Here is a 26,740-nt window from a genome sequence, read left to right as displayed (position 1 = left end):
ACCTTCTCCAGTGCTGTGCTGTAACTGGAAGCATTTAAAATACTCACCTTTCATTTCTCAGAGCTCCTTTCTGATGCAATACATTGTTGATTTAGATTTCTCCAATATATTGGCAAGTCTAATCCAAATTTAAATATTGGGAGAAGATTATCTCCTTTATTTCTTTAAATTAGCACAAAATGTAGTTAAAGGTCAATGGTTATCTGACCACTTGTGTGTCCCATTTGAGAGATGTTAATGGGGACTGCAACTGGAAGTTTTGATTTTCTCTATACTGGTTTAAATTAATGAAGGACACAGGCAGATTGCTTTCCATTAAAGTTTTGGGATTTTCTTTGTTTTTACCTGATACAGAAGGATTAGATACAATCACAATCTTGAGCATTTAAATGGAAGTTTTCCAGCAGTCAGGATGGCAATGCTAAAATACCTTTAGAATATGAGTTATGCTACAAAGGGATTTCCATTTTCATTGAAATAGGTCTGCAAAAATCACTTTTCTTTTGTAAGTGGGGAGTGAATGTGTTAAGTCCTCAACTCCTCCAAGGATCACCTCATAATTCCTTTGGACTCAGCCACCAGTAGTGTAGGCGGTCTGAAGGAAGTCTTCAGCACTGCAAGAGAACTGGCCTGGCAGGCCTACAGGGTGATCTGTTCTCAGGAAGGCTTTGGATACTGCCTGGTTCTAAACATCCATTCTCTTTCTCCAGGGGCTGTAGAAGATGGTCACTCCTCATCAGGAATACCAGCTTGAAGCATTAATGGTGTTAAGTCATTATGGGAGAAAGAGAGGAAAGAAACAATAGTAGTGCTGCTTGGGGCACACAGGAAAGCTACAGCTTAGAAAGATTCTTTATTTAGGATCACACTGATTGTCTAAAAATCGTTTGCTGCCTTTATTTTTTAATCACTTTTCTGGAAATAAATTATTTTAAGTGAGTGAGGCTGGAATGCATGGCTGTTCCTGTTACAAGTTCTGATTTTAAAGAGGCCTTTTGAATGTTCTTACGTTAAACCACTGAGGACAGTATTGCAGGCATAGCAAATGGAAATGCTGTGGTGAATTCATACCAAGGAAAACCAGTGGATTGTGCATTTCTGGGTTTCAGCTAATAAAATCTCTGAGGAACAATGTTGATTTCACTTTGTCTGTTTTTTGCAATGACTTTTATCACTCCAGCTGCAATTACAGCAATCGTGAGTGTCAGTGCAAACAATTGAATCAGTCATGGGCATCTGCCTGCAGTTGTGTACTAATCTTCACCAATGTGTCACTATAAACCCTCACTTGAAATGAGTAGGAGGCAGATGCCATAAAGCATGTTTGTGGGACTGCCTGAGTGAATTGATTGTTTTGTTTCTAATAGCATCTTTCCCACATCCTGACCGGAATATAATCAAGATTGCTACATGCTGGACACATAATTCTTTGGACTGTAAATGGGATCTCACTATTAACAGACCCCAAGTTTAAAGTCCCAACTCTTGCAGACTAAATAAAGAAGGCGATACGTATGTTTACAGCTGTGTCTGCCCTAGAATATGTAAACGTAGGGAATACTTCAGGCAAACGCATATATTGGAGATGGCAACTTTTAATTTCACCTACAGCTTCTGCAGTAATCTGCGTGGATTTTCTATCTGCTGCATCTGAAGGGAATCTTTGAAGTGCAGATAGTTTTTTCTTTTTCCTTTTTATACTGCTCAACCTTCCCACAGCTATTCTTACCATGGAGAAACAATTACTTGCTGAGCGTGCTAGTATTAAAAGATTCCCAAGGTATACTGGATGTCAGATCACACCAAAACAAGGGAACTGTGCATGCAGTCTGAGAAAATGCTGTATATAAAAATACTTGATTAATGTGAAGAGTAGTGCACATCTTCACTATGGTCACAAAAATCACAACTAAGCTGTCTCAGTATTAAATAATTTATATTATGTAGCAATGAATATGCTTTAGATTGAATAAAATTAATACAGAATTAAATGAGATCTAACAACAAAAATCAGACATCAAATTTGTAGTATTTTTTGGTGTCTTATCTGTAAATACATAAAGTTGATGATGTATGTAGCAAAGTATTGTTTGTGAAATTTTTTATGATCAGGAGTAAAATCATGCACAGACTCTTCTTCCTAGGGTGTTCAGAACTATTATCTTGCCTCATCAATAGTCTAAGTGTTAATGGACTGAACCAGGAAATCCCTTGATAAATTTCTCCACAAGTGACTTTCTTGGCATTGGAATATTTTCTATGTTTTAATTATTCTCAGATGCCATCAATTGTTCACAACAGCACCCATTCTTTGTTTCTGTACCAAAATGACTGACTGCAGCACAGACAGAAGCATCAGTATTTTCTTGATACTCTCAATAAAGGCTCATCTGATCTACAGAAAACTTTCTAAACAATGTCTTATATTTCTAAAATAGCCATCTATAGTACAAAAAATACTTTTTCTTTTGAACAAAAAATTGTATTCTGGTGTGAACTACTGAAATAATAGGTCTCAACAGTAAAACTGAAGGAGAGGGAAGAAAACAGCCAACCATTTTTGTCCTGCATATAAGCCAGGTAAAGACACTAAGTATAACATTTTGAGATGTGATCCAGTAAGAAGACTTTTAGTTAGAAGCTCATAAAGCTAAAATGAAATGTTTTGGGTCATGTTTAAATTAAGAATAAAGCAATATTAGCTACTTTCTGACAAACCTTTCCAGAAATATATATCCTATTAATATATCATCTCACCTAAGAGTGTTCCTGCAACTTTCTAGAAAATTTGTGATTTGCCTTATAAATAAACCAGTATGTTTTAATGGCAGACATACGGATGCAAATTTAATGTTTATCTGAGAAAGAACTGGATCTCTTTTATGTATGTCCGAATTTCATTCAGGAACTGTTAACAGTCTACAAGTGTTAAGAGAAACCTGACTTAAATGTATAGGGTGCTGTGGCAAGAATCACCCAACCAAGGCCAGAAACTTCAGCTCTTGACTCAATGTTGGAGATGAACTTCAGTAACACTTTGGAGATCCTGTGTTGTCTTGTTTGTCTACTACACCCTTTGCTTCATGCTGGATTTAATAATCATAATTATACTCCCTGTGATAACTCCCAGTCTTATGATGAATCTATTTGTGTGTAGTAACCCTTAAGTTTTGCATAGTTATTGCTCAAAAGTAAAATCTAAATATTAGTAAGGAATAAAATTGATCCTGTTTGTTTCTACCTATTTGTTTCAGGTACCATAAGCAGCAGAGAGTGTCTTTCATTAGCTGAAGTATGCTAGACATCCCAGAGGCAGCTTAGTTTTTTTAAACATCCTAATTTTTCTCCTTCAGATCATTCCTGAAAAGATCCAATACACTCTTCTTTTTATCCAGCAATCTTCTGCTCAGTAAAGGGTTGCAGATTAAGCAGCCATACAGGGCTATGGGTACTGCAAACACACTCATTCCATTGCCAGGACTAAGTGTGGGTCCATTTCATAACTCCTCAAGCAGCTTTAGCTCCAGACACCCGTGATGTGCATGTACGCTTCCATAGCTACGTCCATCTGCAGTTTGGGAGATCTGGCACTCTGAGGATCAGCTGCAGATCTGTGCTTGGTATTTTATACACAGTACACATTGATGGCATGGTGGAAGCTGGATAAAGTTACTTTTGGGGTTTGGCTTTGTTGTTGTTTTTGGTTTTTTGTGCAGAAAAGCTTGTGATATTATTTACTATCAGTTTTTAATTGGAATATAAAGTGACATTTTAGTTTCTGATACAAAATGGCACTGGCTCCCATTCTTTTCCAGCCCCAGTGTAATAATGCAAGTGGTCAGACTGCGGTTTCCCTTGCCCTGCAGAATCACCACAAATCAAATGCCACAGCAGGGAAGTACACAAGCTCCCAGCCTGCACCTGTGTGAGTGTCAGAGAGGCTCCTGAGGGTCTGGACCATCTTCTTGTACAAAGTTCCAGCAGTGACTACAGATCAGCATAAAGGCATAATCAATAATGTCACACTTGTAACTGCTGCACAAATGTTGGACTTATTTCCAGTGTTGAATGTTTTAAGTTGCAGTGATGTTCTGGGAATGAATGCTGGTGCTGGAAGCTCTGCTGCTTCTCCACAGAGGAGACACTATGAATGCCTCCTCTAAAAGTCAAACATTACATCAATTCTACAGCTTTCTTCACTTGAAAGACAACACCCAGCTTCCACTTTGTTTCTTTTTCCTAATGATCCAGCTAATACTGCCAAGGGATAGGGACTACTTGGCCTGTGTCAGCACTTCTCTTAACACTGCAGAAAGCAGAGATTTGCACAACTAACATGTCCAAGTTCCTGTCTGATTTGAGCTACAGCTTTTCTTTCCTGAATGCAACCACTTTCTTTTCTACTGATGGCTGAAAATATGAAGTTTCTGTTTGGAGATTCTCTTATAAAGCTTTTGTCATGGATGAGCACTCTTAATTATTTGAAAAATCAGCATGTGCTTGCTCTCCTACTGAATGTTGACAGTAAACTGTGACAAGGTTGCCTGATCCCCAGACAGACTGACTGTGTCTGATCAGTACTTGCTGAATTAAATCATGTCCAGCAAGGCTTCAGTATCTGTTCCTTCAACTTAAATAGCTAAATATCTCCAGTTTTACACACCTTAACTTAGAATTACTATACTGTAGCATGTCTCAGTTGCCTCATACAGGATTTTGCTGTTCAGCAGTGAGTGATAATGAAATCTCTTATCTGGAACGAAACCTCTCCTTGAATCAGAGTTCCTTTATTTGCAGTCTTCTGAATAGTGTGATCAACTGGAATTCTTCCAAAAGGATTGTGATCTAGTTGGAAGATTCCTCCATTTTTAAGACTTGTTCAAGTAGTGAGATGAGTAGGGAGAGAAATGACCCTGGTGCACAGAAGACAAAGTGAGCCCAGTTCCACTTACACAAAGGACTAAGGGATCCAAAGAGTGATCAAATGCAGCCATAGGGGTAATGCCCTTCTCCAGGTACCAATGCTCATCCCTCCATAGGACCTATTACAGCAGATAAGAAACAAAATCCTTTCAGTTCCCAGCAACACAATTTGTTAGATCACTGAGATAAACCTGAAGTAATTACACAGTGGGTGAAAACAAGAAATTTATAAAGAACTGCTCAAATGTGTGCAGCATATATTATCAGAAGCAGAGCTGATATGTTTGTGTCTTCCAAGTGGACTCTATCAGCAGTATAATCATCTTCTAGACTAGTATGACTAGTCTTCCCATGATTCTTTAACAATGTTTTATGACACAGTGGTGTTTGATTGCATGTTTCTAACAGCACTTTAATTTTAGTGACTCTTTTAGAAAAGCTACTAATGTAGAACGCTTATAAGATATGTAAAGTCCCATACAAATGAATCTGTGGGACTCAAATGTTGCCATCTTAGATAGTCCATGAGTCAGAATAAGATCTTGTACTACCAGATTTATTATTTTGCAAAGTGTCTATCTAAAAATTACTTTAGAGACTTCATTATACATACATTTGTTTACCTGTGATCAGCTGAATGGGAAGAGGCAGAAGCCTGTGTCTCAAAAGTGTAGCTGAGACAAGAATCCTGAATCATGGCAGCAAAACATCTAGTGTGAACCACACTAAACAGCACTACTTAACGTGGCTCCAGTTGGGAAGAGTTGAATCAAATCTCAGGGTCAAAAGATTTGGTCCTTGATGTCCAAATCTGGCACTGATATAGCAGGAGGTTATAACAAGTGGGACCACGCTCCTCACAGGCTGGCAGGGCAGAGGCTGTGCCCCTTTCCCCCTCAGCCTGCCCTGCCAGGCTCTCCTGCTGGGACACGCTCAGCCGGTGCATATCTTGTGCACTCCCACTGGCGTTTTGAGCTTCACACCAGCACCTCCCTCCCACTCCAGGATGCTGCACATCACAGGGAATCCATGGGAAGGTGCCAACCAACAACATCCTGCAGCTTTGCTCCGCAGCCTCCTCCGTACGCGGTCCCTGCCAGGCCTCGGCATTGCGCGACCTGATGCGTGGCACGTTGCACAACGAGGCAGGAAAAGGCTGAGATATCATTCCCTGTCTTGCAGCAGCAGTAAATACCACAGCAATAAATAACCACTCTCTCAAGCCACAGTATTCCTTCACATCTCCTCAGCTTCCACATGGGATCAGAAGAATGGTGGCCAGGGGAGATATTGCCTGGCCAAAGCTGCCTGCTAAGTATCCTCAGCAGCACTTCTGAGTACAGATAAGCCTCATTATTACATGTTTATGTGCATAATTAATGTGTTTCTCCTCTAGTGTCACTGTTGTAGATACCATTAGGCTCTTGTGCTTGGTGTTTGACAGTCCCAAATCCTGGTTTTAAGGGCTTAAAAGCAAAATGAGATGAGATGCCACACAGTAAAAGGTGCTAAGAAAGGGACAAGAGAATAACAATTATGTTTGTTTACACCAGCTGATTATTTCTACATGAAATTATTAATTATTAGCATAGAAGGGAAATGACAATCCTGGCAATTCAGTAGAAAGAAAATAATTTCAGGGTGAGAAAAAAGGAATCTTAATGGCAATCGTTTGCTGAGAGATATGAAGTTATCACAATCAGAACAGACAGTTGTCAATTAATCCTGTCATACAAGAAGCTGCTGTGCTGGTGAGATTCTCTGATGTGGATTTTCTGTGCATGAATAATTACACTTGCATCTTCCAGGGGGTGTGGCTTCCTTCCTGGGTATGTTTTGCTGTGGATCTTTATGACCAGGGCCCAGTAAAGTTGGGATTTCAATGCATCCAATTTTTTTTTGTGGCACATCTGAATTCCTTATTCCCACTGAAGGGTCAGATTGGGATGACATGATTCCAGCACCCTTGAGGCATCCATCAAAGATCTTTGTTGAATCCTGTAGAGATCCAGGGCTTCAGGGCACAGACAATTGGCCTGTTATCTCTCTGTCTGACAAGAGTGTAATGTGAAATAAGTCAGTTTATTTACTTGGACCACTTTGACCAAGATCTCTGCCCACAACTATGTCACCATTCACCGTTGTTTGGAAAGTTCTATATTCCAAGGACAGAAAACCGGAAATATGAGATGTTGCTAAAAATGACCATGCTACGTCAGTGCAAAGTCACACTCTGAATCTGTATGTTCAATAGCTTGAACCAGCAAAAGCCTAGGAAATCTTGATAGATGGTCAAATAATTAGTAATTACTTCCTTTCTCATGGTTTTATGGAACATGACACGTAATCCTGCCAACTCTGAAAAAACAGCTGGGTGGTGAACATGAAAAATCAAGTTGCTACAAGGTTTGTGATGGCTATCACAATTAAGCATTGCAATCAATTATAAAGTTATTGAAGCAGACTTAATGCATAGCAGCTAATCTTAAATATGAATTACTTTGCTGAAATGTTCAGAAAAATTGAGTGATTTCAAGTGTTAGCTTCCAGGGTTTAGCCTGAAACTTCATGGTAGAGTAAAAGGTAGGTGGCATTTAATGGAAGTCAGCTCTTCTTAGAGTCAGGCATCTGGGAAGTGAGGCATTCAAAATTGGTCATGTCAGAATTGTGTTCACTGGCTATTTGGTTTGTATTTTTATTTCAAATTAAAAAAAAAGAAAAAAAAAAGAGGGAGAGAGAGACAAAGGAGAATTGATTGTAAGGAGATAAAAAAGTGACCATGAGACCACACTTTCCTGAAGTTTGAAATACTACAGGGAGAGCTGATTGCAAAAGAGGACTTGGTGGATTCATTTCTCATGCACACATCTCTGTGTCCAGTTCTGGACTCCACAGTACAAGACAGACAAGGAGCTACTGCAGAGGGTCCAGCAGAGGCCACATCAGAAGACTGGAGCATCTCTTTTATGAGTAGATTGAGGAAGCTGGGCCTGTTTAGTCTAGAGAAAATTCAGAGGAGATCTCATTAATCCATACCAATGTCTCAAAGCTGGGTGTCAGAGAATGGTGTCAGACTCTCTTTAGTGGTACCCAGCAACAGGAACAAAGGCCATAAACTAAAACACAAAAGGTTTTACCTCAACATGAGGAAGAACTTTATGTTGAGGGTGGCAGAGCACTGGAACAGCTGCCCAGAGAGGCCTCCCTCTCTGGAGACATTCAAAACCCAACTGGATATATTCCTCTGTCACCTGCTCCAGGTGACTCTGCCTTGGCAGGAGGGTGGGACTGGATGATCTCCAGATGTCCCTTGCAATCCTGACTATTCTGTGAATATGTGATCTCCAGCTGTCATTTCAACACACTGCTGGACTCCTGAACTTACAGTGGAAAGTTGTGGCAAAGTATAATCTACATCAGGGCTGCAGAAGTACCTCCTTTTTGTTTGCAATGTGCTTTTCCTAATGTTTTTAAGGGCCAGAGTTGAAGCTTCTCCTTACTGTCAGGGTCTCAGTGCAGGGATGGATGGATCTCCCAGGACACTTGTGCTTGACAGCTCACACACCATCTCTGCATCACAACCATTGCTCTTCACATATTTTTCTTTTTGCAGCTGCTGAAGCACAGGAAATTGTACCCACTGAACCAGCCTGGAAGCGTGCAAAGCCTTGAGGTTTCCTTATTCTAGACTTGTTATTAGAAGAACTGACGTGTTTAACAATAAAACTGAAAATTTGAAATAGAAACCAGAAAATTTGTAATCTGCTGCTTGCTATTGTGCCACTGAATACAGACAGAGATTGATTTGAAAAATTCTCCCCAAAAGGGAAAAACTACATTTATTTGTATAATGTAATTTACACAGTTAGCTTCTGGAATGAACAAGATGTTAAATCGGAACAAGGAAAATGGTGAAAAGCAGTATTACACATTACATTGGTATGTAACCTCGGTAGGGTGCAGGACATTGAAATGCATACTTAGATGAAGCAGATTTGTATTTGAGATACAAATCTCCCTCTTGCTAAATTGATAACTTTGTATTTAATAAAAATTTTAACGCACAATAGTGGCATTTCCAATAAAATGTGAATTCTTGGCTTCATAAGAACCTGCTAGCCATATTTTAATTTCTAGCACTTCTTTATTAATCTACCTACTGAATTGCAAACCCACAATCTTTCTAAAAGTTCTTGGTTGGAAAAATATCCCACCTCATCCATTATCTGTAAATCACTTGATGTTATTTAGGCAGTAATCTCAAAAGGCTTCCTATTTATATGAGGAAGCATTAGGCCATCTCTCAGGGTGTTTATTACTGCAAATCAAGTTAGTATCAACCTATTATTATACTCACATGTGACACATAGTGGGCTGCTGTATTGACAAATGAGTTTAAACCAACTAAAGTAAACATGAAGTTGCCCCATCACTGTTTGCTATGAACATATGGAATGCTGATTTCCCAAGGTGGGTGAAAATCCACTTGCAGAGATTTTTTTTTTTTTTTTTCTGTTTACCAGACCCAAAAATATTAAAAGTACTTTCCAGGACATGTCAGATTCTGGTCTTTCTTTAAGAATATTCCAGCCTAATTTTAGGTGAGCATTAATGAGTAAGAGTAGGAAATTGGTGGGGAAACAATGAGGAACATAGAAACAATAAGCAGAGACATGGTATGCTCCATGTCCATGCTTAGTTTTAGTGCTGGATTTAAGTCCAGAATTGTCAGATAAAACATGTCATACAAGGAATAGTACTTTGGTTGTCCTATACCCTTCCATAATGTTACCTGTGGAATAAGGAACTAGCAGGAAGTATTGGGAGCTTTTGCCAAAGAAGCATGAGGATATTGACTGGCAATAATGATAGCACCTTCCAGTCGTTTCTCATAACTTCATTTTTTCAAAGCAGAACCTCCCTGAAATATAATCCTCCTCTCATTACCAAGCATTCATGATCTTCCATATTCTGCCATGCAAACAGCACAGCCTTTTATGTCCTCCCACAAGCTTACCCTTCATCTTCACTTCCTCCCAGACCAGCTCTTTGTCTCCTGCAACCACCCCTGGCGTTATGTCTCCTTTTGTGCTGCCCTCTTTCTTTTACACTATAAGGTGACTGGTATCTGCTTTCCTCATCTGAGAGAACTGCCTGCTGGCCAAGGGGCTCAAGCCATCATGTTCCACGTTACAGTGTGCTGCTCCTCCAGGTTTCAGGAGTGTTGGTGCAGTCAGAGAGCTCTCAGCATCCAGTATGGTGAGGCCATGCTGGAGGATACCACAGTCCTTTTCATTCGGGCCCCACTGATATAAACAATACTTAGTTTAACCATCAATAGAAACAATGGACTAATTACTATTCCTTCTAATACTCCTCATTTCTCCCCTAACTAATTTCAAACCCGATTCTATTATTTTAATGCTTCAATCACCTTTCATACATTCACAGAGGAAGAACAACACATTGCTCATCCCTTGGCTATTGCTGCCTGTCATTTCCACTTTCGGGTACCTCTACTCTTCTACCTTTCAAAGCCTTCAGCCTGTTCTTGGAGACTCTACCTAGTGAAGGGAAGAAGCAGGATGTTAACTTTCTTACTTCCATAATTGAGGGTATATGGGTGAGAAACAGAACCTACTAAATGCTTATATAATTGTGAGGTATGTTTACCCATTCACTGTAAAACCACTGAGACTTATTAAAAAGAAGTCGAAAGCAGGAGATGGTTCATCCTGCCTAAAGACCATACAGGTTCTGGTACCTCAGAGAACCCTGGCTGCCTCAGACAGGTCCCCCCTTATTACTCAGAGTCCTTTAGGGGCCATCTGCCATGTGTGTCTGACCCAGGACCAGAACAGCAATGAGATCCCTGGGGATTATATATCTCACCAGTGCAGGAGCAGGTTCTGACTGGTTTGGCTGGAAAGGACTCTTGAACCAAGTCAGTATGGACAGTCAGGTTATTATTTAGCTGGGTGGTATTGTGGAGCTGTGGGTGTGGGTATGAGTTTGTGTTTGTCAGAGGGAGGTGAGAGTTGCCAGTGTAGTCTGTGAAGGATTATATATAAAATACAGCCCATGCAGTCATGCTGCATATGCTGTACACATCACTGGCAGGAGTGGACGACCTAGAACACTGTGTCATAGCACAAATGCCTCTTCTTACAGGGTGTAAATAGCAGTCTTGCTTCCACAGATTTCCATGCATGCCAAGGACAGAGGTGTCCTTTGAGTGAACTCACAGATAGTGCACTCTCCTCTATCCAAGGCAAGCGAATATCCTTCTGGGAGAAAGAGAAGGCCCAGAAACCCCCTATGGCTTGGGTTATGTGGAAGAAGGCACAAAATTAAGCCCTGGGTTTGAGTGTGAGAGGGCAGAGCAGAAGAGCAGGAGCTGGCTTTACCAAAGCAGACTGAAACGCCTCCAGCCTAGATCCAGGGAGCTTCCTCCGCATGAGGTTTGCATAGGCTCCTAGAGCAAGCTGTTCTGGTTCCAGCACTCCGGCTTCTGGTGCAGCACCACGTTCACACGAGCTGTGCACAGCCACAAGGCCTTCTCCCTGCTCTGGTGCTCTGGGATGCCTCCTGTATGGGCATTTCCTCTGGGACCATTTGAGTCTCCTATGTATTTTTAAAGGGCCAAAGATCATAGGATCTGGAGCACCAAAATGCATGAACAGCACTCAGTTCTTTAAACATTCAAAGCACTATATAAACATTAGTGAAGCCTCATAAGATGAGGTAGGTAAGCATTATCTCCCTCTCAAGGTGTGGTAAAGCGACTTGGCTGAGGCCAGAGGCTGAGTCACTGGCAGAGCAAGGTTTACCATCCACATCTTTTTGAAATGGTGTCTCCTGGGCTGGCTGGAGAGAGCAGCATGTGGTCAGGCACTGCAGGCAGCCTGGCACCACCAGCAACCAGCATCCCCCACTGCCACCATGGGGAAGCCAACTGTGGGGTTACCATAATCCCCACCCCAAGGTCACAGGGTGTGAAGACCTTGCAGTTCACCCCAACAACACAGCTCGGAAACCTTCGTGAACTGGATTTCACTGCTAGCCTGTCAAAGTTCACAGTGTCCACCCTCCCTGTTGGCCGTCCAACACCTCTGAACATCAGAACCTTCTTCACGTTTTTCAATTCTGGCTTCTTGGTCCTTCCTTTCTGAAACCAAGGTCAGGAACATTTAGGAGCAGAAAGTGACCTCCAGAAAGGTCTAGTGCTCCCCAATGGTGGCTCTCAAGGCACTTGAGCAAACAGCAGCAGCGCCGTGGGGATACTGGGGGAAAACAGGGCAAACCCAGTCACTCATGCACAGCAGGTGGTTTCTCGTGTCATTTACAAAAAACTCCCTGAAACTACACTCAAGACAGTCAATCTGACAATGAACATTCCAGATTGGAAATGGCTACTTGTGCTACCCTTCTGGAGGGCTGAGCAGCACATGGCAATGCTACCGGCTCACCCAGGGATATCACAGGGCTTTTACAGGTTTCCTTCCCATGTCAGAGAATATTGCCCGGTGGGGAAAGAGGAGAAACCCGGTTCAGAATGCCGCGGAGGGCAGGCAGGAGAGCCGACCTCAGGCCTGCGGGGAGCCGGCCGGGCGGGAAGCGGCCATGCTCGCCAGGCGCGACGCCACAAGCACGGATCCCGGGCCAGGCCGGGCGTTCACACTGCGGCGGTAAAATCCCCCGGAGAACGTGACGTGCCGGTTTAAGGCTTTTTTGTTTTGTTTTGTTGTTCTGTTTGTCAGGGCTGCCAGCCAGACGAGGGGGGCCGGCAAGGGTGCGAGGGCAGGCGGCCCGTCAGCGGCAGCGCCTGTCGGGAGGGCGCAGGGTGGAGTCTCTTACTCACCCCCGGAGCCACCTCCAGCTTCGGCGAAACCTGTCGAGCAGTTTCCCCCGGTGGCAGGGCGGAGGGCAGGAGGGCGGCGGGAGGAGAGAGGGAGGGAGGAAACGCGCCGCCTCGGAACAGGTTTGTCCTTCTCTACCTGCTGACGTTCGGCTGCCCCAGATGATGGCTGGAAACAAAACCGCCCCGTCAGTGCGAAGGCAGCCTGGAAAAACTGGTCGTGTGAGGGGCGAGGGCAGCATTCCTGGCTGCCGCGCAGGGGACGGCTCATCACCGCGAGGTACCGCGCGGGTATAAAAGGGCCCCGCACGGCCAGGCGCGGCAGAGGGGCGGCCGCGGCACATGGGTGGCGGGGAGCGGCCGCGGGCGCCCGGCCCGGGCTGCCGCCAAGCTGTGGCCCCTCAGGAGAATGGCTGGTTTTGTTTCGTTTGCTCTTTTTAAACTTTTTTTTTTTTTTTTTTTTTTTTTTGGTTGGTTGGTTGTTTTGGGTTTTTTTTTGTTTTTGTTGTTGTTGTTTTTCTTTCCACTTTGTAACGAGAGCGTGTTGCCGTCAAGCTCTCCCAGCCCCAGCGCAAGGCCGGGGATGCTCGCGGGACGGTGGCCATCAGTAAGTGGCGGCGCTGAGCGAGGAGTGCGGGGCGGGCGTGCGGGGCCGGGCCGGGCCGGGCCGGGCGCTGTCCCCGGGTGCTGTCGCCGCCCGCCCGCCAGTCCCGTGTGTTCTGTCTCGTCCCCAGGTCCGCCGCGGCGAAAGGAAGAGCCAAGCCCGGGGCAGGAGCGGGCGGGGAGCGCGTCCCCGCCCCGCTGCGCTCCCCGCGGACCCTCAGCCTCCTTGGTGCAGTGGTTCTTAACAGTTCAACAGTTCTCTAGCATAATTGTGAAATGTTTAGGACCACTTGACCAGCGAGGCCCGGGCATCGGCCGGCAGCGGCGGAGACCTGCAGCGCCCGCGGCGGAGCGAGCCGGAGCGGGGGAGCCGCCGGGCCGGCCCCGGGAGGAGGAGCCGGAGCCAAAGCCGGAGCCAGAGCCGGGGGCCGGCGGGAACGGCCCGGCCCGGCCCGGCCCCGCAGCCCCTGGGACGGGCGGCGAGGCGAGGGAGGGCCGGGCCCAGCACCCGCCGGGGCCGCGGGTCCCGCTCCGAGGATGGCGGAATGAGCAAAGAGAGGGCAAGTGCTTAAAAAAAAAAAAAAGTTATTGCGTGTCCTGTGGGAACTGAGGAGTTTAATAACTTAAAAGGAGCAAGGAGGATAAATACTGCTGCTGCAGCTGCTGTGCTAGAGGCAGGCTGATACTGCATAACCATCTGTTCTCTCCTTTATCTGCACCATACACTCAGATACACAGATTAAAAAAAAAATCAGATTGACTCTCTAGGCTGCATTCTCCACAGGCTTCCCACCTTTCCACTGGTAATAATATGCAAGATGTATTCAGTGATAGCACTTCTTTTGTCTTTGAGTACCTTTTACTTAGGGCAGTATAGCCTTTCTCTTGTGCTGTTTTATACTGTATTTTGCATATGTACACTTACTGCAGGCAGCTAAAGGACATCTGGACTATGTCCTAACTTGGTTGAATTACTTCAGAGGATGTCTGCTTTTAGAACTGTGGCAACGATGGCCTGGCTTGAAGGTCTATGGACTTAATCAAATCGACCTTAACAAAAATCCTGGATCTTTCAAAATACAGCTGAAGAATTTTGATTTTTTTAAAAGAGGAGGGAAAAAAAATCTGAAAACTGCAATTCTTCCAGTAATTTATTCTTCTTACAGAAGTGTAGCTTTGTAAATGAGAAGTTCTTCTTACCTTATGCTCATTCTTCTTACCCATATCCCAACTAACAAATTATAACTAGAAATGTAATAGGTTTCTTTTGATTTTTCTTAACTTGCATTTAAATAAAAAGGGCAGTAGACTAATTCATAAAATGGAATTTTACTGCTTTAAATTTAACCAAAAAAACTTAGTGTCCTGCCTGTGTGTATGTTTTAAACCTTTAAACCTAACAATTTGTATACACATATTCTCGCCATCGCTTCTGTGGAATTCCCATGTCTGCCAAAAACATGCCATCTGGCATGAACATGAGGTGCACGAGTAAATTTGCAGGGGATTCTGCCCTCACTGAAGTCAAGAAGAATTCTGATGTCTGCAGTTCAGCTGTGATCTTCAGGAGAAGAGCTTCCAAGAGTAGCTGGAAATACTTGAAGAGTAGGCAAGTCTGATACGCAAAAATGCTTCTTGGGTACAGCCTAGTAAAAGCGTGATTTTTACCTGCTGCTGTAACTCAGAACAAGTTAGGCAAGGTTAATTACAGCATAATAGGGTTTAATTTAGCTGGGAATGAGGGTATGGTGGCTGCTAGCAGTGTTTCTCAAACTGCAAGGCTGGCCTCCTTAGGCAAGCTTACACAAGCCCAAGGCAAATGGAAAAACACACTTTGTCTGGGACTTGGCAAACGTAGAACCCCCACATCTATTAATGATGAAGCCTCATTTGCCATGGCAAAAATTGAAATGCTCTCCCAAGGAAAAGATTAATGACCTGTCCCACTTAAGGGTCTGATGATTCAATACCATTCTGTCTGGGTTCTAATATATGGTGCTCATTATCACAGTGTCTGAGCACCTCCCAAATAGTTAAAAAGTAATACTAGTGTTCTGCACACACAGTTCTCATTAATTTCAGTGGGTGTTGTGGATGTTTAAACAGAGCAGAGCCCTGAAGAGTTGAAAATGGACTTGCAAAACACACTTTGAGTTAGATCCACAGCTGGCTTGAATCGGCACAGCCCTCTTCACTTCCGTGGAGTTACGCTGATTTACCCTAGCTGGGATTTGGCCCAGAGTTTTTTTCTCTCCTGCCTATCTGCAGTTGATAAGTCTGATCCTCTCAGCTGGCTCTATCCAAGTTGTCCACTGGCTTCAGCAGGAATACTAGCTGTACAAAGTAGAATTTCCTGTTCTGAGGGAATCCTCTTCGCTCTTAGTACAGCTGAACATGATACAAGTCTTATTCCCTATGTCTGAGTGCAATTGCCCTGAAAAAGTTTGGAAGAAACTTGTTTGATTAAGGAAAGAGTTTTGTTTTTTTAAGGATGTTATTAATCATGCAAACCTGTGGGGGAGGTTGTGCTTACACAAAGACAAGATCTTAATGTCTTGTTCTGGGTTGTCCGTGTCAAGACATGGTCAAGACTCTCCTGATTGCTTGCACAAACCAGTGTTTCATTGTAGTCCATTGATGAAATTGGGAAGTGTCACAACATTACTGAAATGTCTCTTCTACGTGTGTTTTATTCTGTGACATTTTTAAGGTATGGTATCAGGTTGACTTCTAACCATTGTTTTTCCTCTCAGACTGGGTAAACTCCTGATGACAGGCTTGTAGTTTTCATAATCTGGCAGTAAGCCATGTGGATGAACAAACAAACAAACAAAAATCCCCAACAAATTCGCAATGAAAACCTCTGGGCAAACAGCCCTTCCTTGTGATATTGTCTAAGCTAGGCACAAGCCTGAGGGGATGAAGGGAGGAGACTTTTCTGCCAAACTTAGTAAAATGTTGCCCCGCAGTTGCAGAACATGCTCTTAGCTCTTACTATTAAAATCCCAGACAATATTTCAGTTGCTTATCACTGAAATCTTGGCCTTTGGATAATAACATTTAATTTTTTTACTCCCTTTTAAAATGAATAGCAAAGATGATATTACCAGATTGAAGGATAGGTGGATTAAACCTTCTGGTTTTGGACTAACCTCTGGACTAAGGAGGTCTTTCTTACTGTGTGCTCTACCCAAGAAGAGGAAGTAGAAGCACATTCCTCCCTCCCCACCCTTTTCTGTAGGCTGCTTAATGCTTTGGCAGCATCCAGGAGTTTCAGTGCACACACAAATACATTGGGTGAGATGCTGATTGGTCAGAGATTCAGGTAGCAACACGGAGTAAAGTATGCATTCAAATCAAATGCACATTTGAATTAAGAAAGAGCAACCCCGGAACACACCTTTCTTGGTAATCTGCTGAATAATGCCCTTCTGCACAGAAGCAATCTAGATACTGGTGCTACTGACTATTGAATAATGCAGTAATCAGGGCATCGTAGGCACCATACTTAGGTGTCATACTTGCGTTCTTGAACAAGAAGAGTTGCATCTCTGAACAAGGTAGTTGCATTCTTAGAACTCTTTAAAAATAACAGTAAAAGTTTTACAACAGAAAAAAATATTTTACTACAGTAAAAGTTGTTTTATGGACAACTAATACCAAATAAACAGTATATATAGATACCGGTAGTAAGCATTTGGGGGCGGTATGCTTAACTTCTGGGATTGGATTTGCAGTGTTGTTCACACAATAATTTTCATGCTGAGAGACCACACATCTACCACTTTCAAGTATAAAAAATTCTTAGGCCTCATCTCACCATTTGCTTTATTGACCTGGAGGACACACTGGAAGTTTCCAATCCTCTAGACATGAATTATTGACCATTCTTTCAGCCTGTATAAATTGGTGTATGATTTTCTATTTCTGTTTAGCTGTAACAGCTTACCCCAACTCAGGTGCAGGTCTTGAAATTATTTCTCCCTGTGAGTAATTTTCTGCTCAAAACTGATGACGGAAAATGCAGAAAAATCTTGAAAAATGTATTTTTGAAATACAGTTAATTGCCCATATCAACAGTAATAGCATCCCCGTAAGATAAATGGGGTGACGAAGTCTGTGCTTCGTAACAATGAAGGCATGAATTCTTTGCTAACTGGTTTGGTTTTGGTTCTTTTCTTTAACTAAAAACTGAAAACCTGTGATTTAGAATTTGCATGATGCCCATTTTAAGGGTATTTATGGTATCCAGCAATTTCTGAGAATAAATTTACTCAGTTGCTACAGTGTTTGTGGGAGTCTAGGGTGAGAGAGGTGGTGCTGGGTTAACAGTTGGACTTAATGGCCTCAAAGTCTTTTCCAACCTAAACTGTTCTGTGATGTTGTGGGGGCTGGTGATCATCTCACTAACAGAGACCAGTAATTTACATCTCCCTTTAGCTTACATGGCTTTGTGTCATGTTTTTAATGTCTTAAATAGATCCAGCTCACAGACAATGGTTTTTCGTTGGATTTCTTTTTTTTTTTTTTTAATTGTATTTGGAAATACCAGTAAAGGAAATGGCTTTTGAGAGTACTAATTTCTGTCAAGAATATTGGCAAGGTGTAATACCTACTGTTTGAGCTTGTTTTCTTCCCCTCCTTTTTGGTGACATATTTGAGTCCTGTGAGGTGGAGGTGTAGCTGTATTTGTAGCTGGAGTAGTGTTCTGCCAATTTACCTTTTATTGGACACTTGAATAATACTCACCTAAAAAAAAAAAGTAAATAAAATTTCTAATTGCCCAAACAAATTATATGGTTGGTGCAGACAAATGGCTATTCTCAGGTGTGATTCAACTCATTATCTTAAGCTGGGTGGCTGAACTAAGGGAGTCTCATTCAGCCCTGAAAGTACCTGTTTGCCAGAAATTGGGGCAGCATCACTAAATCAGTTACAAGGTTGACATATTGGGGTCCATGGCAACTTAAACCCCCTGAGAATCTCTCCTCAGCCTTAGTCCAATACGAACCCTGTAGCTGCTCTGCTCCATCAGTTATGTCCATCTAGGTCCTCAGCTGCCTAGGTTTATGTGAATCACCTTTTTTCTTGCTTCTTGGAGTGCAGTGGGAAGCAATTTTTAGAACAACGGGCACTAAAATTAGAAATAATTCAGTGACACTTTTATAGTAGCCACATGCAGGAGTACTTGTTCCGTAGTAGTTTAACCTTCACAGTATCATAAAACAGCTGTAGAGCTGGCTTTGGTGTCAAGATGAAATAAATTTATAATAATGTTTAGTTACCACATTTTGAGAGCCTTACACAGAGCTATTCCTGCCAGTAGCTTTTTTCCTGACTCCATAAGATAGCTGGACTGGGAGAGCTGGCATAAAAACAAAGCCCCAACTATTTTCTGGGAGTGGGTTTTGTTTGATTTTTTTTTTTTTTCCCTAGGAACACTGTTGATCTGGGTTAATACCTAAAATGTAGTATGTTGGCCCTTTTTTCACTTCAGGCATTTTAAATCTGTTCCAGCAAATATCATCTTTTCTGGGTTTTGCAGCACAGCCAACCTTATGAACCTATTCAGTATTGATGGTTCATTAATTGCTCTGATATTTTCATCCCAACTACCTTCTTAGCTTGTTTTGTTAGATGTTTTTTCCCCAAAGGCTGAAGCTTCAGGATTTGTGTGATTTAAAGACAATGAGAATCTTTATTTAAGACAGTTCCTAGCTCCCATTGTGGCAGAAGAGTCTGAAATAGTAATCTGACAACACAGAAATGCTCAGAAACTGGTAAACAAATGGAATTAAAGCCATTTTTACTCTCGTGATTTTTGTTGAAGGGTGGGGATGAATGATTCATTATGTCCTCTTCTTTTCTTTCATTTTCCTAACACTTGGAATCTGCAATATTGCATTGTAATAAGCCTCTAAAGATGTTCTCTATTAATATTATGACATCCAAACAGAAAGCCAAATCTTTTCTCTTTCACGTGGGCTTAAACCCAGAAAAACACCAGTTATTTGTGTACACTGATGGAACAGAATAAACAGAGAGAAGATGCTAAAACTGCTACAGTGATCTGTGGATTTGTCATTTCAGGTAAAACCAGGGATTCCCAATCCCAAATTTTGTCTGTGTTTTGCTGATCTGTTACCAGGTCAGAAGGCTTGTGAAGCTCAATTGACACACGGAAAAATTACTTTTGGTGAGCAATTGAGAAGGGCAGTTTAAATTCTGGCAGCAAGAGATATGAAAAGAGGTTCCCTTGATGACAGAATTCATAAGTACCTGGCTCCAGGCAAAGGAATAAGTGGCTCTGCACACCATAGCCTTTTTCTTTCCAATGTCTAGAGCTTCCTTCTGGATTTTTCTTCCCTGAAGATCAGCTTCCTCAGGAGTATGATGACTTTTGTGGAGCACGTTCCCTTTAATCTCCCCAGTAGATGGATAAGATCCAGAAAGTGATTTAAAATTAGGAGGAGGTCAGACGGATTTTTATCTCAGTTTGATCCTTCCCCCCTCACTGCAGCCTGTATGTAAACTTGCCTCATCAGGACATACTCTACTGTGCCTCATCCTCACAGCTTGGTGTGGACTCAGCAGAACTGTGCAGGCTTCTTTGGGACCACTTTTGGCTTTGTACCTGAGCAGCACAGTGCCAAGTACTAAAGGTCAAAGTGGTGGCATCCTAGGCTCCCTCTAACCAGATTCAGATGCACAATCATAAAAGGCTGGTTTGTGCTCATGTCAAATTAAAGAATAGTGTTTTATTGTTTTCATAGACTCTAAGTTTCTAAGGCCAGAAGAGGATAGTCACATGACACCAATTTTAGATGGCATGTGTGAGAGGCTTATCTTCAAAGGGAGGACAGAGGGCTTGTAGGAAGGCTCCAGGACAGAATCTCCTTTGTCATGGAGGGAGTGTAGAAGATTTGCTTACATCAAATGCATGTCAGGAGGCAGTGTGAATGCTTTCCATTGGGATAATCTAGTTCCTTCTCTTTCATAACACTGCTAGTAGGATGCCCTTGGAATATTTATGGTTTAGGGTGGAACACATCTTTAACAAGGACATGTGGTCCAATTGAAAAAATGAGGCAATTTCCAGACTCTCTAAAATAAACAGGAGATTCATCACATATAATAATGTTGTTCACATCTTCCCTCTCTATTTTTCTTTCCCTAGTAAATACAAACATATTTTTCCTGGCTCTTCTTATGCATTCCATTTGGTAATGAGGGTTTAAAGAAAAAAGAAGACTGACCACACTACTTTGAAGAGCACTGGATTTTAATGTTTGTGCAGACTGTGTATTAAGGACCTAATATTCCAAGAGAGGCCAGCCTCCTGCAAAGTCATGCCTTTCCAGACCCAAAGACTAAACTAAGCTCCAAAATTAATATTTAGACTTAATTTTAAGTGGTCTAGAAAGTCAACATGGAAGATACTGTATCTTTCAGCCTCCAGGAGCTGATGTCAGCATCCAGGAACACAGGCATTTCCAGTATTCATGGGCTGTCCAGTACTCTTCACATCTGGGCTGGAGTCAGTCTGAACCATACAACTGTGACTTTAGATGCTATTTAGTGATGCTATAGTGATCACAGAAAAGTGTTTCTATCACACAGTTTGTGGACATGGCTCCATGAAGTTATTTATTATTATTACTTATTATTTATTGATCAGTGGAAACAAATCCAGAATGTGTTTGCATAAAAGTGTATTCTTTTTTTTTTTTTTTCACAGAGAGAACTAACCTGGTTTCAGGTGGCTTTCTACTGAGAGCACCTATCAATAATCTTCTATGTACCACAAGTTCCAGAAAGAGCAAAGCGATTATAATCAGATTTTTTATATAATGTCTCTTGAGAAACTTTCTAAATATAATGGTAATAATAATAAGTTGCTGCCCATCTTCCTTTAAGAGCTGACATTTCAGCATTGTGTAAGAGATACCCTTTGCTGCTGGTAGCAGCTGCTCTGTCTGGGACAGAAGTTCACTCAGAGACAAGAGGAGACACCTGTGGGCCCTGTGTCCCTGTAGCTGCTTTGCCGCAGTCAGCTGTACCAGCAGTCATATAATTGAGGCAGTTAAGGGAAAAAAACAGACTATGAGCTGACCTAATTGTAATGGCAAACCATCCACTCCTGTGCCTCTTCTCATATGTGGGTTGTTAGTTAAATAAAAGGAAGTAGCAAAGGGCTATTTAGTGGCAACATGTGTTGTGTTGCTCTATTTGTTCAAGCTGGAGAGAAGATGGAATCATTGAAGTCTCAGTGCTGTAGGCTCTAATCTGGATGCCTGAGATCTTTTGTTTGAGTGCTTTCAATCATGACTTTTGGGTCACTGATGTTGATAAAATGGAAACTATCATCATCTTTGCCAAGGTAAATAAGCAGTATAACCAAAGACTTGACTGTTATCACCATCCCAATAGGTGCGAATGACTCCTGGATAGTTGGGAGTCTGGGGAGAGTATGTACAACCTTGTGTAAACTGGGGTTGTTCCTGTCTGTGTACTGGAAATTGAGCAAGATCTATTAAGGAGCTGAAAATTGTAAGTTATTGTGGGGCCAGGAGAGCTGCTGTGTTGCCAGAGCAGCTGAAAGCTCTTGCTATTTGTGGAGCAGATAAATGGTGGCCTGGCAGTGGGTGGGTGGGTGTCTTGCTGCAGGATTGGTGTGGGGAGGTGCTGGCCTAGCAAAGCAGCCAAGCAGTGTGTTTGTTATGCTGTACTCAGCTCGTACTTGATAAGAGAGGTGAAAAGAAGGCAAGAAGGGAATGGATGCCCTGGCATGGGATTTAGGATGAATCTGTTAGGAAAGGAGTAGAAAAGAAAGTGTCTTAGGTATTCATTTATTTTGGGGTCTTTTCCAACAAGTGTTTATCTCTTTCCCCCAGTGAGGCATCTTCCTCTGTGTGGGAATGCTAACTTTTTGCCCTTTGTCTTTGCTTATTTTCTGTTTCTTTCTCTTTTCCCTCTTGTTTCCTGTCATCTTCATGCCTCTTCTTCCTGTGACTGCATTCTCCAAATCCTGTTCCACTCTAACCACTTCCTCTGTTCCCACCTGCCAGAAGGATCACCAGAGGAGAAGGCAACCTTTGTTGCTCAAATCTCTTGCTAGATTTTCCAGGTTAGACCCAGTTATGGTTTAGTTAGCAGAATCAGTGAACCAGGGAGATTGCCTCTCCCAGTTATTGTTTTAGTCTTTTGGAGATGTGTCTGAATTCTGTCCTTCCCCACTGGAAACAAACTTTTCCTTTGTTTGAATGATCAATTTGCATCTGTTATGTGATGGACTGTTTTGTCTTGATGTGTTTAGCAGAGCTGGCTGAAAGCTTCTCAGCTATGCAGCAAAAAGAACCAAAATCTGACACACTGTCTTATAAATAAGGATATTGGCCAGGTGTCTTCTGCAATAGGAAAGAAAAATACCAGGGAAGAGATTCTGGTTTGGTGTCCCTACAGTTTTGGTGGAAATGTGCCTGTAAGAGGGCCAAAACGGTCTTCCTTTTTCCACAGCAGGGTCCTTACTTCTGGCCTGGTTTTCTAGAACTTTGGCAAAGGAAATAGAAGCACAGGAGCTTGTGGTCATTTGGCCATGTCTGGTTGCCTTCTGCTGTAGACAACTGCTTGCTTTGCCAGTGGCTGTAGCTGGTCTTGCTCTTCATTTCCCCTGTGTAGGCTGATTCCTGGCTCAGACAGCCCAGAGATACATTGGTAATGCCGTAGGAACCTCATGTGCCAGTAGAATATTTGTAGCCTGAAAATGTCTGGGTCAGAATGGGAGTATTTGTAGAGTATTTGTAGCCTGAAAATGTCTGGGTCAGAATGGGTACAGAGGGAGTGGTTTTCCAGTTTAGGGAACCATTTGTATTTTGCAAGAACCTGTCATCACTTTTTGTGTCATAGGCTCTCCAGCAATGTTTTCCATGTGCAAGACTGATTCTCTCACACCCCCTTTCTGCCTTGTTTCACAGAAAACTGCATCGATTCTCCTTTTCTTTCTCAGGCTGTCAGCACCCAGTGATTCAGGTTTTCACCCTTTCTATCCTAGGACAGAGAAAAGACAATATACAGCAAAAAAATCGGTGCCAAAGAACTAGAAAAAGAACGTTTTTCTGAAGAAGATAAATCAATTAAATGATTAATTAATTAATTAATCTAGTCACTTGATTTTAAAACTTCCTTTGTAAAGCACCTTCACACAGGAAGGAGTGGGGTGAGGTGGGGAGAGAAATAACTATTGATGATCTGTTGTTTGTTTATTGTGCCATTGTGGATTGAGAACTGGCTGAATGGCAGGTCTCAGGGGATTGTGATCAGTGGCACAGAATGTGCTGCTGTGTCCAGTTCTGAGTTCCTCAGTACGGGGGAGCCATGGAGCTCCTGGAGTGAATCCAATGGAGGGCAATGGCAATGTTTAAAGGACTGGAGCATCTCCCTTATGAGGAAAGGCTGAGGGAGCTGGGCTTGTTTTGCTTCAAGAAGGAATGACTGAGAGGGGACCTCACCAGTGTATGTAAACATGTGAAGGGAGGGTATCAAGAGGATGTACCCAGGCTCTTCTTGGTACTGCTGAGCCATAGGATGAGGTGCAGTGGGCAGAAACTGGAATGCAGGAACTACTACCTGAACTTGAAGAATAACTTCTTTACTGTGCGAGTGACTGAGCACTGGAACAGGCTTCTGAGAAAGGTTGTGGAGTCCCCCTCACTGGAAATATTCAAAAGCTGTCTGGACACAATCCTGAGTAAATTGCTCTAAGGAACCCTGCCTGATCAGGGAGGTTGGACCAGATGGCTTCCAGTGGCCGCTTCCAACCCAAACCATTCTGTGATTCTGCGAAATGTGCTTTTTGTGGGACCTCTTCTAACGTGCAGAGCGCACGGCTGCATTCCCGCGGTGCCGTGCCGGCGTTCCCGGGGTCCCTCGTGCCGTGTCCCGGAGCCCCCGAGCGCCCGCGCCCCGCTCGGAGCGTCCCGGCCGGTTCCTGGCGGGGCAGCGCCACCTGCCGGGAGCGCCCCGCACCGGCCGCGGGGGGATGGCTGGCTGGATGGATGGATGGATGGATGGATGGATGGATAGTCGCTGGTATGTGTCTTTCCCCGGGCTTGGGAATCCAGCGCCTCCAATGCAGTTCTCAGGATTCCCACTGTCTTTCAATCAAAAAGTTCCTGCCTGCAGCGAGTGGTATCTGCTCTGAGGAGCCACTCGGTTGATGAAATATAATCACCTGCCGTGTTCTGCGCCTCTCACTGGCAAACCAGCCTCTTTTTTTGGCTGAGAGATACAATTTTCTCTTTTCAAATAAATATATTTTAAAACTCGATTTGGGAAATCGAGTCTATCTGCTTGGTTAAAGGATTAATAAGGTGCTTGGCTTTGGTTGGGGCCGTTAGAAAAATGCACTCAAGATTTTATGTGGTGTAGGAAATAAAACCAGCAATTTCTCCAGTAAGTAAGCTCCATTAATGTGACCTGAGAAGAGATAGAGATACAAGATGAGGCCACACTGAGCTCTCTGTAGCACTTTTTTTTTTTTTTTTTTTTTTTTTTTTTTTTTTTTTTTTGTTGCTTGGGATATAATCATCATTGTGTAGGAGAGGATAAGGGAGGGGAGGAAGCTTCACTTCCAGGCTATGCATGGCCAGCAAAGCTGAATCTTTTAAAGAGAGTCTTTTGTCACAAAGCAGACTGTCTCTGGGAATGCCTCTCTGCGCCCTACTGAGGAGATGGGGAACGCTATGATTAAGGCCAGAAGTCAACGCTGGTTTGTTCCCTTTTTCTTTGTCCTCCCCTCTGCATGAAGTCTCCCCTAGTTCCTGTTTGCTCCTCAGGATTCTCACAACCCCACGGCAGAGTTTCCCGGCCATCCAGAGTCACTCTGCTAATGTGAGGAAGAGGAGGGCGCTTGGTCAATGCCAGTTCATGCCCCTTCAGCAAAGCCGTGGCACTCTGGAGTTGGGCAGCGCGGGGCTGCTTCCTTGTTTAAGGAACAGGTGATTTTCCTTGCTTCTCTCACTGTTTGTGCGGGCTCGGTAACGCAAACTTGTCACGGGACAGAGCAGAACAATCCTCTGAGCTCCACTTCTGCGGGAGCGTCCGTCACCACCAGTCCCTCGCAGCCCGCGCGATCCCTCTGCCAAAGCCACAGGGACACTGAGCCATAGCGCCCAGCTGCTGTCAAAACCTCTTTTTTCTTTGACATTTGTCCCTCACTGAGGCGGAGTCGTGCGGCACCTTCTCGGTTCCCCCGCAGGGGAGCGGCCGCCGGCGCAGAGCCGCTCTCCAGGGTGCTGAACCCCGCTCCAGCCCCGGGAGCTGCCGCGGGCTTCCCGTCCCTGCCGGCAGCAGGGAAAGGGGAAGCCTTGTGCTCACCCCCCTGTACTGCACAGCCGTGCCGGGGACTCCCCGGGAGCGTGTCCCGCACCGGGGGAAAAGGCGGTTCTAAAGTGGCAGGCAGAGTACGGAAAAAGTAATCCTCATTCCTACCCTCCCCTTTAAAAACCACACAACCAGACATTGAAAAGGAGGCAGCTGTGGGCTTCGGGATTTTTCGTTTTGTTTGTTTTTTGTTTGTTTCTTTGTTTTCCACTCTTCCTACGGGCTGTGGGTGCTCAAATGCATCTGGGCAGAAGTTATTGGAATAGTATTAGAACCTCAAATCTACAGTGCAAGCGGGACACTACTAATGTGCAGGCTGTTTCACAGAGGAGATGGTAGCTAGGGCTGAGCATAACAAACACGTAGGCAAGCAAGTGAGGGTTAAACTGGCATGATTAGGGTGACAAGAAATTAAACATGAGACCATGGACGGCATACTGTCTCTCTTTATGACTTGCAAATTAGAATGGAAATTAAAAAGCTTGAACACAGAGATCCCCACGCCTCCCAGACACGGACAACTGAGCAAAAGATTGTCTGTAACTGTCTTTCATTTAGTGGTGTCAGGTTTTCCTTCCCCTGACCTTCACCAGTTGTTTACAGGAGGGTTTTCCATCTCCTGTTGGAGAGCAGGGTCACAAAGAGGCAAGAGACCAATACAGAGCAGACCCAAGATCAGCTCTGAGCTGCCAAGCCCAGGCCAGGGCAGTAGAGCCCTTACACCAAGCTCTTTTACCCTCCCTACGATGCAGGTCATGACCTGGGGCTTTCTAAAGCCCCTGCTTTGCTCCAGACTTGTGAGATCCACCTTGTGGCGTGCACTGCCCTACGTGCAGGCGGGACACGGTCTTGTCATGGTAGGGAGCTCCTTACTGGTGGGAACTGAGAAAGGGTTCTGTAGGCTGGGCTGGGCCCCGCAGGACAACAGGTGTGGTTAGGAAGCACTGTTAAGATGAGCAGAGAGAGGGCAGAGCT

At 43.6% G+C, this 26,740-nt stretch overlaps 1 protein-coding gene across 2 annotated transcripts in view; it reads left to right on the top strand.

The window, feature by feature from the left end:
* The window catches only part of ASPG (asparaginase), a 139,896-nt gene that overhangs the window by 43,502 nt on the left and 69,654 nt on the right, over positions 1 to 26,740 (top strand). Inside the window, exon 16 of one of the 2 annotated variants that reach the window (XM_053981678.1) lies at positions 711 to 1,132. The exons of the other annotated variant lie outside the window; for it this stretch is intronic. The gene's annotated coding sequence lies outside the window, so the exon portion shown is untranslated. Of the gene's footprint in view, positions 1 to 710; positions 1,133 to 26,740 lie in introns of those variants that run through there. 2 annotated transcript variants of the gene reach the window in all.

Source organism: Vidua macroura, chromosome 6 (assembly GCF_024509145.1).
Source record: "Vidua macroura isolate BioBank_ID:100142 chromosome 6, ASM2450914v1, whole genome shotgun sequence".
Lineage (NCBI taxonomy): Eukaryota > Metazoa > Chordata > Aves > Passeriformes > Viduidae > Vidua > Vidua macroura.
Note: the sequence above shows the minus strand (reverse complement) of the source record. Positions and strands in the feature narration are given on the sequence as shown.